Source organism: Camellia sinensis, chromosome 11, assembly GCF_055761805.1.
Source record: "Camellia sinensis isolate YWXY chromosome 11, ASM5576180v1, whole genome shotgun sequence".
Taxonomy (NCBI): Eukaryota; Viridiplantae; Streptophyta; class Magnoliopsida; order Ericales; family Theaceae; genus Camellia; species Camellia sinensis.
Window position 1 is genome coordinate 36,151,560 of NC_138971.1, and position 11,337 is coordinate 36,162,896.

An 11,337-nucleotide genomic window follows, 5' to 3' on the forward strand; every position below is an offset into this window, starting at 1 on the left:
GGTTGAAAGTGCTGATAAAGAAATTTAGTTGGGACTTTTGAGTCAAAGTGCAAAGATACAACTTCTAAAAGTATGTTCTTTTTCATATTTATGTTTATTCTTTTATTTTGGGGAAATAACAATTCAGTCTAAAAGCACAAAAAAAAAAAAAAAAATTACATATCAGTTGAATATACTTTATAGGGTCAGGCTACAATACACACCCTCTTTTGGATGTGTACCATACGTAACTTTTGCCATTTGTGGTATTTGTTATTACTAGTTCCTTCAAATCATAAAAATGTTAAAAAACTTCTGCACTGGATCAAGAGGACTCAACAGACATTGATAAGTCTCAAGCCACAACCTAATCAGTGACTTGTGACTATTCATCAGCAACAAAAGTGTGGGTTCAAGAGATGCCCAAGAAAGAAGGAAGAAACAAATTTCCCCGGCATCTACATATGCACAGAAAATCACAATAGAGTAGCTGGAATACTATTGCTTCCAAATACGAAGCAAATCACTGCTACAACTCTAAATCTGAGTCTTCAAAATGGCAACAAAATAAAAATTGAAGAAACATAAAATCTAAGGTCTTAAAAAGCGGCCGCAACCGTTACGTAACGCCGTTACGTAACGGTTGTGGTAGTTACCGCCACCCGTTACGGCCGCTTTTGCAGTGTGATTGAGATTCACAAGTGTATCGGCCGTAGCGGCTGCTATAGCGGTCGTAATGGTGCCGTAACGGCTGTAACGGCCTGTTACGCACCGTTACGTAACGGTTCCGAATTGCTTCTTTCAAAAAAGCACAAAAAAAAAAAAGTTGAAAATGGGGGAAAAGAGATAGAGAGAGAAGAGGGAAGATAGAGGTACAATAGATAGAGAGAGAGAATAAGGAAGATGAAAAACATGTTATTGATTTGTTCAAGTTGTAAGACCTATGCTATTCTATTCAGCTATTATCACTCAACCATTTTGTTTGTATGTGTCTATTTATATATTGTTTGAAAATAATAATAATAATAATAATAATAATAAGTGTGGTCATTATCTATTTGGCTTGATTAATATATATATATATATATATATATTTAGAATTTTATTTATTTTCTTACTTTTGTCATTGTTTATCTTATATATAATAGTTAGCGATTATTTTTTGTAAAATATAAAGTCATTAATTATTAAAATAAAATGTAAAAAACTCAATTTATAGTGATTTAAAAATATGAAATATATTGGATCAAACTTAAAAATTTATAAAAATTGATCAATATTTATTTTAAAACTCAATAAATATGATCATGGAAAAAAAATGTGCGTAACGGTAAGTTTGTTTCAAATTGTGCGAAAAATAAAAAAATTCACGGTTCCGGTTACCGCAACAGTTATGCTACGGCCTTTACACCCCGCAACCGCAACCGAGTCACCGCCACCGATACGGCGACCGCAACCGCTTTTCAGAACCTTGCATAAAATCCAAGATCCTAGAAGATTTTAAACACAAGTAGGCGCCTTGCAAAGAAACAACCCAACCCTCTGTTTCACAAACAAACCCAATTCACAACAAAACCACAAAAACAGATCATCAACATAATCAATATTTTCAAAAACTCACCTTCAGGAAAAAGCAGCTTTGTCAACAATCCGCTTGGTCAAGTTTTGTTATTCGTCGCCCTTCAGTGGTGATTTCACTGTCATGTAGGAATATATGTACAAAGAAAACAAGGCAAGAATAAGCACAAAAAGCCTTTCAACATTAACAGATTCCACTAGAATAAAATCAACACAATATGTAGTAGCAACTACACTGCACATGCAATAGAGAATCTGTGTTAGTCACACACACACACACACTAAGAGAGCTAGTATAAAATGTGTGCTGGTGTTCATATCTGTATGAGCATACAAATCAAGGCAATATTATTTGTCATATTGATCTTGAACATAATTCATAATTTAGATTATCTAATTCATATTGAAACTAAATTCTGATGCTTTCCTATTAAAATCAAAATACCAATACTTAATGAAGTTTTATCCTAAGAGGTAGATGGTTGAAATTTTCCCTATATTCACTTTCATGACATAACCAAGGCAATTTGGAAAGCATTTTTGTTATGGAAGCACACCACAATCTCACACACAAACCAAAAAGAAAAAAACACAATTACGAAAAGGAGTGAGAACAAAGAAGTGCTAATATCAAGAAAAGGCAGGAGATTAGGTAACATGTTTCTCCTAAATATTGTAACATGTGTCAAGAAAAGGAACATTGTTTATCCTATAGGATAGCCGACAATGCACAGACACTATAAGAGATGGAAGAATGCACAGACACTATAAGAGATGGAAGCATGCACATCTCGTATCTAATATATATGCTGTGTCACAATACATAAGAGAAAAAAACGTACAGCAGTTCCCCATCGGCAAGTAAATCAGAAATTGTCAGCTGGTCATGCAATCGCTTGTGCAGGACTTCTCCAAGCCATATTCTTGTTTGCGTCTAAATGATTGGGAGCGAAAAAAATCAGGCTTGCGCAAATAAAATGAGAGAACCAATACAATTACAATCACTGGTTTTGTAAATTTGTTTCGCCTCAAGCCTTGTAAAACTAAGTACTCCGAACTGGTTTCTAACAAAAATTAACATTCAAGGTATAAAGGATGTCCATCCGGAAACAAATTTACCATTTAATATTTAAGCCACTAATAAGGAAATGAGAAAAGTCAAGACAAGTCTTTAGCTTAGCTTTGATTGCCTCTTACAGTTTCATTGTTTCCTCATCCAAGCATTCTTGTCAGTTGAAATTTTTGCTTATCATACTCATTGACAAGCTAGTGGGTACCCACACCAAAGTATACGTGTAACTTACATTCCTTTAATTTTTTTACATTCCAAGCCAGACATATGTCATTGAGATTAAGTTATGAAATAGTAACATACAATTTTGACTAACTCTTCACTTCTTTGGTGTAAATTGAATTTCAATTAGCAATTTTCATGGACAATATGAATTACAAGATCTTTTGCTTCCAAGGCTTTACTCCAGCAGAAAGCTATGAGGTAGAATTTATCATAGATGTTTTCAGTGTCAAGTCCAAAATAGATGCAATAGGCCCATCAGAGGCAAATATAATTTCAGAATATCAAGAGACAGCAAGAAGGGCAACCCGCTTTGTGGACCAAATTGACTACCTCAAGTCACTGAGGTCCCACAGGGAACAAGAGTAGAGCAGAGATGTCACTGTAAAGCCTCAAATAAATAAATAACTCACCTGATCCTATTATTAAAATAAAAAATAAAAATTCAGTTGGCTGTCGGTCCAAAAAAAAAAAACAATGTTGGCGACAAATTGGTTTAGCCAAAGAGGGGATCATAGTTAATCAATGAACACATTCTCTCGCTATTATCCTTAAGAGAGTAATCACCAGATAATTCTATTCTCTCTTTTCACAAGTTCAAACCCAAAGAGGGGCACAAGTTCAACAAATCAATAGATCATAATTAACCAATCAATAAATTCTCACTCCGATCCTTAAACGATTATCACCCAATAATCCTATTTTTTCTATTGATAGGTAATTTCTCTCAAATAAGGTCTTTCATATACCACGCAAAAAATCATTATCTACAACTTCCATGGTAAACCCAAATTTTTTTTTATTGACTATTATCGTAGTAACATTTTAAATGAAAGTGAGAATTTGAATAATAATTAATTGAAACGTGATGTGTAATGTCTCTCAAATTAAGCAAGTAACGGGCAATGGATGTGGTAAGTCCACAGAGGGACATGTGCATAAGGTGACAACCTCTACATTTCCTTTTTTCATAAGGTGGCAACCTTGCATTCCCTTTAGGCCATGTTTGTTTGGGCGGACTGGATTAGCATTCCCATGACTAATAATCTTGGGATTACGAATCCGTTGGATTATGTATCCTATCTTAACTAAAAGTCAAGTTTAAAACAATTAGTCCGTACTTCAATTGTTTAACCAAACATCGGATTAATAATTTTATTGGACTATTAGTCTAATCCCAAGCTCATGTCCACCCAAACAAACATGGCCTTAGTGTTATGGGAAGTTCAGATTTATCATTAAGGCAATAGAAACCTTGATTTCAGATGTGGATGCCATTTCAACATATGACATGGACTACAAAAGGCTAACGAACGATGGAAATTTCGAAACTCCAACTCAGTTAGCTATGCTATAAAAAACAATGAAATTAACATTACTCTAGGAGCAGATTCAAACCAAAAAACAAGAAGAAACGAAGGCAGAGAAGAAACAGAGAAAGAAGAACGAGAGAGAGAGAGAGAGAGAGAGAGAGAGAGAGAGAGTACCTTGAATGGAGTAATAACAACATTATTCATCCTAATCCAGGATTGATCACGAGTGTCATCAGCAAGTGCAATGCAGATCTTATCTTTTCTTTTCTTGCCCTAAACACCAAAGGGTAAATCATAAGGTGTTGTTAGAACCCACAAAAAAAGTCCATGAACCATTAGACAGCCAGAATAAAAAAAACAATGAAAACGCCCACATACATTCGAGTGCAAACACACAACAACAAAAGCAATTAACAATTGCCGAAACCAAATACTTAAATTCAATAAATTTTTGTTTCATAAAATGAATCTGTTTTCTTTCTCATGGATTAAAACCATATATGGACCGTTAAACTTGATATCAGTTTCAATACTCTACTGCGAAATAATATAGAACTTTAACTTGCCTGGTGATATATCTCTGCCCAAAAGCAGGGACGAACCTATGTGCGGACCAACACGGGCCACGGCACTCCGCTAAAATAAAAAAAAATATATATATATTATATTATTTTTTAACCTAATATTAATAATATATAATTGTAGGGGAAATATGCCCCTCTTTTGTCGTTGTCAAGTAGTATGGGCCTCACCTATTCATTAGATGGCCCATTCCTTTTTCTTCGCCACTTCTTTCCAAAAATAAAAACTGAACATAAAATAAAGAATAAAATATAATTAAAAATTCAATACTTTTCTTCATATATTAAATATAATTTTTTACAGACTCTTTGCTTGTGTACACTAAAAAGGAAATTGTTGAAAATTTTATTACAGAGTCAATCATTGAACACTTTCGAGCTATGAAAAAACGCCAAGTTCCACTTTGATAGATGATTGAGTTGATTTGTATAAAGAATTATTTAATACATGACTTTGCTTTTATTCATATATTAAATTCACTAAATATACCTATCTAAAAAAAAAAAATCACTAAATATATGATTGTTTTATTTTTCACATAGTAATTTAATATCAAATTTTAGTTTCTTTTTTGAATTCAAAAAAATAGTAGTTTAAATCAATTCATATAAAAAAAATTATTCATGTCTGGCAACCCCCCCCCCCCCCCCCACACACACAAATGAATTCTTGGTTCTGTCCCTGTCCAAAAGGGTACAAGAAGCATGTAAGTTGAGAAAAAGAGAAGACCAGGCAGATCCAATAGTACCAAAATTAGTACCTGGTCCAAGACAGAGCCAGCCAATGTCAGCAAAAAGTGTTTTGGAAATGGTGAAAAGGTTATAAAAAGTTTTGAAAACAATGAAAAGTGTTTTGAAAAAAGTGAAAAATGCCTTGTATTCTTCACTTTTTTTTTGGGAGGGGGGGGGGGTGTCTATTTCTTGCCTTAGATTAGATGCACTGGTTAGCAAGAAGGTATGTATGTGTAAATCCAAAACATGTAGTACACACAGAAGGTATGTATGTCTAAATACAAAATAAGCAAATTTTGAATCAACAAAAAAACTACCTTGGGATTCAAACAATACACTTGCTTGTGAAACAAAAATTCATAAAGTAAAGGAAAACTAAGAGATAGAAACTGCCTTTATGCAAAAAGCAGAACACATTAGGTGAATAACTAGTGAAGCAAGTCCAAATAAACTTTTTGGATACTTAGACAATTCTCCAAATTTGTGCTTCACAACATGTGAATAACTAGTGAACAAGTCCTTAAATATACCACAACGAACATATATTACCGCAATTGAAGCCAATTCAATTAAGAATCATTCCACTTTTCTTTTTCTTTTTCTTTTTTTTTTTGTGAAAATAACTCCGCCAGGATTGTTAACAACTCCGCTGGTCCCAAATCCGAGTTAAGGAGGAGGGTTGTGTGTTAGGTAGCCGACAGCCAATACGTAAAACAACCACTCGGATCCCTTATGACAATGAATCCTACTTTGAAACGCTTAAATGCTAGGTCGTTCCCCTCAAGTGACGCGTGGCGGCTACCTCCGAGTGTTTCGAAAACTGAGCAAGAAGAGCCGCATCGACGCCTGGGTGAGGTGAAAAATGGGCAAAGGTTGCCGCGTTTTTCTGAACAAGCGCATGTAAAGAAGCTAGTCCAAGACTATAGGTTTAGGGTAACCACTTGGAATATAGGAACCTTAACTAGTAAGACGATGGAGTTGGTAGATGTTATGATTAGGAGGAGAGTTAGTATAGCTTGCATACAAGAAACTAAGTGGACGGGTGAGAAAGCTAGGAAAATTGAGGATACCGGTTTTAAACTGTATTATAGTGGTAAAGATAGACGCATGAATGGAGTAGGAATCTTAATTGCCCAGGGTCTTCTAGAGAATGTAGTGGCGGTCATTAGGAAAGGAGATAAGATTATGTTAGTTAAACTAGCTATTGGAGGAATTATAGTGAACGTTATTAGTGCATACACCCCTCAAGTAGGATTAGATGATCAGACCAAGAGGGATTTTTGAGAGCAAATGGATGAGATCTTACAGGAGATACCCATAGGAGAAAACCTGGTTATAGGTGGAGATTTTAATGGCCATGTAGGTATAGATAAACTAGGCTTTGAAAGGGTGCATGGTGGATACGGTTTTGGTAACAGAAATGAGGCTGAAGAGAGTATCTTAGATTTTGCGTTGGCTTCTGACTTGGTGGTGGCCAATACTATGTATAAGAAGAGGGAGGAGCATTTAATAACTTTTAAGAGTGGGTCAGTTAAGAGCCAAATAGATTACTTCTTAGTGAGAAAAGTGGACTGCCTAAAATGCAATGATTGTAAGGTGATTTCTGGAGAGAGCCTGACCTCTCAACATAGGATTTTGGTTCTAGATTTATGTTTTAGAGGGCAATACCAAGCTAGGAAGGATGGTGGATGTCGTAGGACGAGATGGTGGGACCTAAAAGGGGATAAATTAGAAATATTTAAGAATAGAATGGATAAGGAAGGCACTTGGGACTTGAAAGATGATGTTAACACTATGTGGAACTCGATGGCCAATTGCATAAGGAGAATCTTAAGGGAAGTTCTTGGAGAGTCGAAAGGAACGAGACCCAGCTCTAGGGAAACTTGGTGGTGGAGGGAAGAGGTTCAAGGGGTAGTTAAGGCAAAAAAAGAGTGCTTTAAAAAGTGACAGAAGGATAGAACTAAGAAAAACCTTCAGAGCTATAGATTGGCTATTAACAAGGTCAAGAAATTAGTGAGAGAGGCGAAGTTGAAAGCTTATGATGACCTATATACTAGACTAGATAGTAAGGAGGGAGAGAAGAGGGTATACAAACTTGCTAAGATACGGGAGAGGAAAACAAGGGATTTTAATCAAGTTAAGTGCATCAAGAGCGAAGATTCTAAGGTATTGGTGAGGGATGAAGAGATTAAGGAAAGATGGAAGAACTATTTTGAGAAACTATTGAATGAGGAACATGGAGGTACAGCGATAGGGGAAGAAATAGCCAGTAATACGATAAACCAAGACTATAGGTTCTATTGCAGGATTAGGAACTTTGAAGTAGAGATTGCACTTAAGAAGATGAAATCAAATAAGGCTTTAGGGCCAGATGATATCCCTATTGAAGCTTGGAAGTGTTTGGGTAAAAAAGGGGTTGCTTGGTTGACTAGGTTGTTACGCAAAATTTTGTTGACTAGGAACATGCCAGATGAGTGGAGAAAGAGTATTTTAGTACCAATCTATCAGATTAAAGGAGATGTTCAGAATTGCAACAACTATAGAGGAATCAAGCTAATGTGTCATACAATGAAAGTGTGGAAGAGGGTGATAGAACGCCGATTACGAGATATAACAAAGGTATCAGAGAATCAATTTAGGTTTATGTCTGGTAGGTCAACAATGGAAGGGATCTATCTTTTGAGGAGAGTAATAGAAAAGTATAGAGAAAAGAAAAGAGACATTCATATGGTGTTTATAGACCTTGAGAAAGCATATGATAGAGTACCCCGGGATATAATATGGCGGATGTTAGCGAAGAAAGGGGTGACAAAAGGTTACATTGATGTGATTAGAGACATGCATGAAGGGGTGGTGACCACTATTAGATCGCCTGCTGGAGAGACAAATGAATTTCTTATCACTGTAGGGCTACACCAAGGATCTGCCTTAAGTCCTTATCTTTTTGCTTTAGTTATGGATGAGTTGACGAGAAATATCCAAGATGGCGTGCCATAGTGTATGCTTTTTGCAGACGATATAGTGCTAGTGAATGAGACTAGAGCAAGAGTTAATACAAAGTTGGAGATTTGGAGAAAAGCCCTTGAATCTAAAGAATTCCGGATAAGCAGAACTAAGACAGAGTACATGGAGTGTAAATTTAGTAACAGTAACAATGAAAGCAGAGGAGAAGTGAAGATTGAGAACCAAAAACTGCCTAAGAGTGAACATTTTCATTATTTAGGATCGATTATTATAACAGCTGGGGAGATTGATGCGGATGTGGCCCATAGGATCAAGGCGGGATGGTGTAAGTGGAGAAGTGCGTCTGGGGTACTGTGCGATAAACGAATACCTACAAGACATAAAGGTAAGTTCTATAGAACGGCTATTAGACCAACGATATTGTATGGGACGGAGTGTTGGGCAACCAAGAAATAACATGTAGATAAGATGAGTGTGGTTGAGATGAGAATGCTAAGGTGGATGTGTGGCAAGACTAGACAAGACAAGACAGAATTAGGAATGAGTGTATTCGGGAATGGGTAGGAGTAGCACCGATAGAAGATAAGTTGAAAGAGAATCGATTAAGATGGTTTGGTCATATTCAACGTAGACCAACAGAGGCAGTAGTGAAGAGATACGATACTGTAACGGTAGATGGAAGTGTTAGGGGATGGGGTAGGCCTAGATTAAAGTTGGTTAACGTTGTAAATAGAGATATGGATCTACTTAATTTGACTAGCGACATGGCCTTTGATAGGGCCGCGTGGAGAAGAATGATTCATGTAGTCGATCCCATTTGATGGGACTTAAGGCTAGGCTTGGTTTGGTTTGGTTTGGTTTGTCTTTTTTTTTTTTTTTTTTTTTTTTTTTTTTTTTGTGAAAATGTTTAAGTTCCAGCACCCTAAAATCTCTACTTCACCTGTTCTTACTTCTTGATTTCCAAGCCATTACGTAATTGTTTGCATTGAAAAGACTACTAGTAATAGACTGATACAATGAAGAAATAATTATTTGAAAGTGAAGGAACTCCAAAAAAAACCATCACTTTGCTCAAGAATCCAGCATTCGAAAAGCTCTAATTCAACGAACATAACAGTTCAATTAATCCAGTTAAAATTATAGTAGCTTGTAACACTGATTAATAATGTTTGTTATCATCAATTCAAAAAGTTCAAATAAAACCTTCCTTGCTTCAAAACTTTAATCTCCTAACACTAACTATCAACATGTCATTAGTTGCTTTAACCGAACACAGGCCATGGGAATTTACAGTTTATGCAAGCTTGTTAAGTGATGGGTTAACTCTCCACTAAGCTGATTGTCTTCCAAATGTCTAAAATAATGAAAGAGAACACAATCTGAAATTCAATAAGGCCTCTCACCAAGTATATCCATTATTAGTAATATGAGAAGGCTTGTGTGAAAATTGAATTGAAACCATACATAATATACATACACACATCTCTCTCCCTTTTCACCACTTATGAACAAGTGAGTGATGGAATAGTTCTCTACATGGGCAACTCTTCAACTGCTACTATCAAAGGCAAAGGGACAGTGGATCTGGAGTTCACACCTGGAAAAGTCTTAAGTCTTAGTGATGTTTATCATGTACCTGATGTCAGGAAAAATCTTATATTTGGAAGCCTACTTATAATAATTTTGGTTTAGACCCGACCCATTTCTTGCTTTCGAATTCGGGAATCCATATCTGTAACTGTTGCTCATTTTATTTGCATCTTGTTTCTAGTGAGTCGGGTTGTTTGGGAGTTGTTATTGTGCTTGAAACAGGTTTGGAGTTAGTTTTTCAAAAGAGTTGTTGTCTAGATTTTTGCTTGTTCGCTCGAACAGTCTTTTTTGCGCTCGAGCAGTCTTTGAGATCTCCTAGTATTTTTGCAGGTCTGCAAAACTTCTAGGAGTAGGGTGTTCTTTGCTCGAGCAGCCTTTCTTGTGCTCAAGCGGTCTTCTTCAATTTGTAAAACTTCTGGGAGGGGGTCATTGTGCGCTTGAGCGGTGACTTTAGTTACTCGAGCAGTGTTACTTATTGTGTCTGTCACTTGAGCGGTGTTTTGGTCGCTTAAGCAGTTTGCGTGTATATCAGTTTAAGAAAAGGGACTTTTGGATCACTTTTTCATTCCACTCTCTTAAACATTTCAAAATCCTAAGTTCTTCACTCTCTCTCTAGTTCTTGATTTCAAGTCCCAAATACTGCAAATCCATTGATTTCTCCACCATAGCTCCTTGGAGAAAAAGATAGAGCACGTCAAGGGCTTCGTTCTAATTGGAGGAGCTATTGTTTTCGCCTCCCCCAAACTTCAACCCTTGCTCTCTATTGTCTTCTAGCTTTGAGGTAGGGATTTCTTTAACCTTTGGTATGATTTTTACCTTAGTCATTTGCTCATTGAAAGAATTTAATGATTTGGGGATTTTGGGTTAAACCTAGGGTTTGAATTTAAATGTAAAATAGGGGTTTTCAAATGAGTTCTTGAAAAAGGTTGTGGGGATGTGTTTATGGTTGAGATATGTTAAAGTAGTGGATTTCTTTACTCAAAATTGATTTTTGAAAGTAAAGGAGGTTTCATTCTAAAATTATGGATAAATGGTTTCTGAAACAAAATGGAAAATGATGTTGGATTTGAAAGAATGGAACGAATGTGTATGTTGATGATGATGGTGGAGTTAGATATGTGATATCATTCCCATTTGAAAATGATGAGATTATATCTGTTGTTGGAATTTATCTGTTGAATAGAAATATCTATTTTGGGCTATCGGTGGAGGATAGCTTTGATTGTTGTAGAAATTGCATGAGAATTAGGTGAATTAAAACTAATTAATCATACATCTTATATTGAGCATTGTTACATATTTAAAC

The 11,337-nt window shown here is 35.8% G+C and overlaps 1 long non-coding RNA gene across 2 annotated transcripts; it reads right to left on the reverse strand.

Moving 5' to 3' along the window:
* Window positions 1-564: 564 nt before the first annotated feature.
* Window positions 565-5,310, reverse strand: LOC114314269 (uncharacterized). Of its 2 annotated transcripts, XR_014343747.1 has the most exons (4): window positions 4,543-5,310; window positions 4,339-4,437; window positions 2,400-2,491; window positions 1,537-1,676 (listed from the first exon to the last, which is right to left on the reverse strand). It is a non-coding gene; the product is annotated as an uncharacterized LOC114314269 (long non-coding RNA). The 2 variants fall into 2 exon arrangements; XR_003647421.2 differs by having other exon boundaries at window positions 565-1,676; window positions 4,339-5,305.
* Between the last annotated feature and the right edge of the window lie 6,027 nt (window positions 5,311-11,337).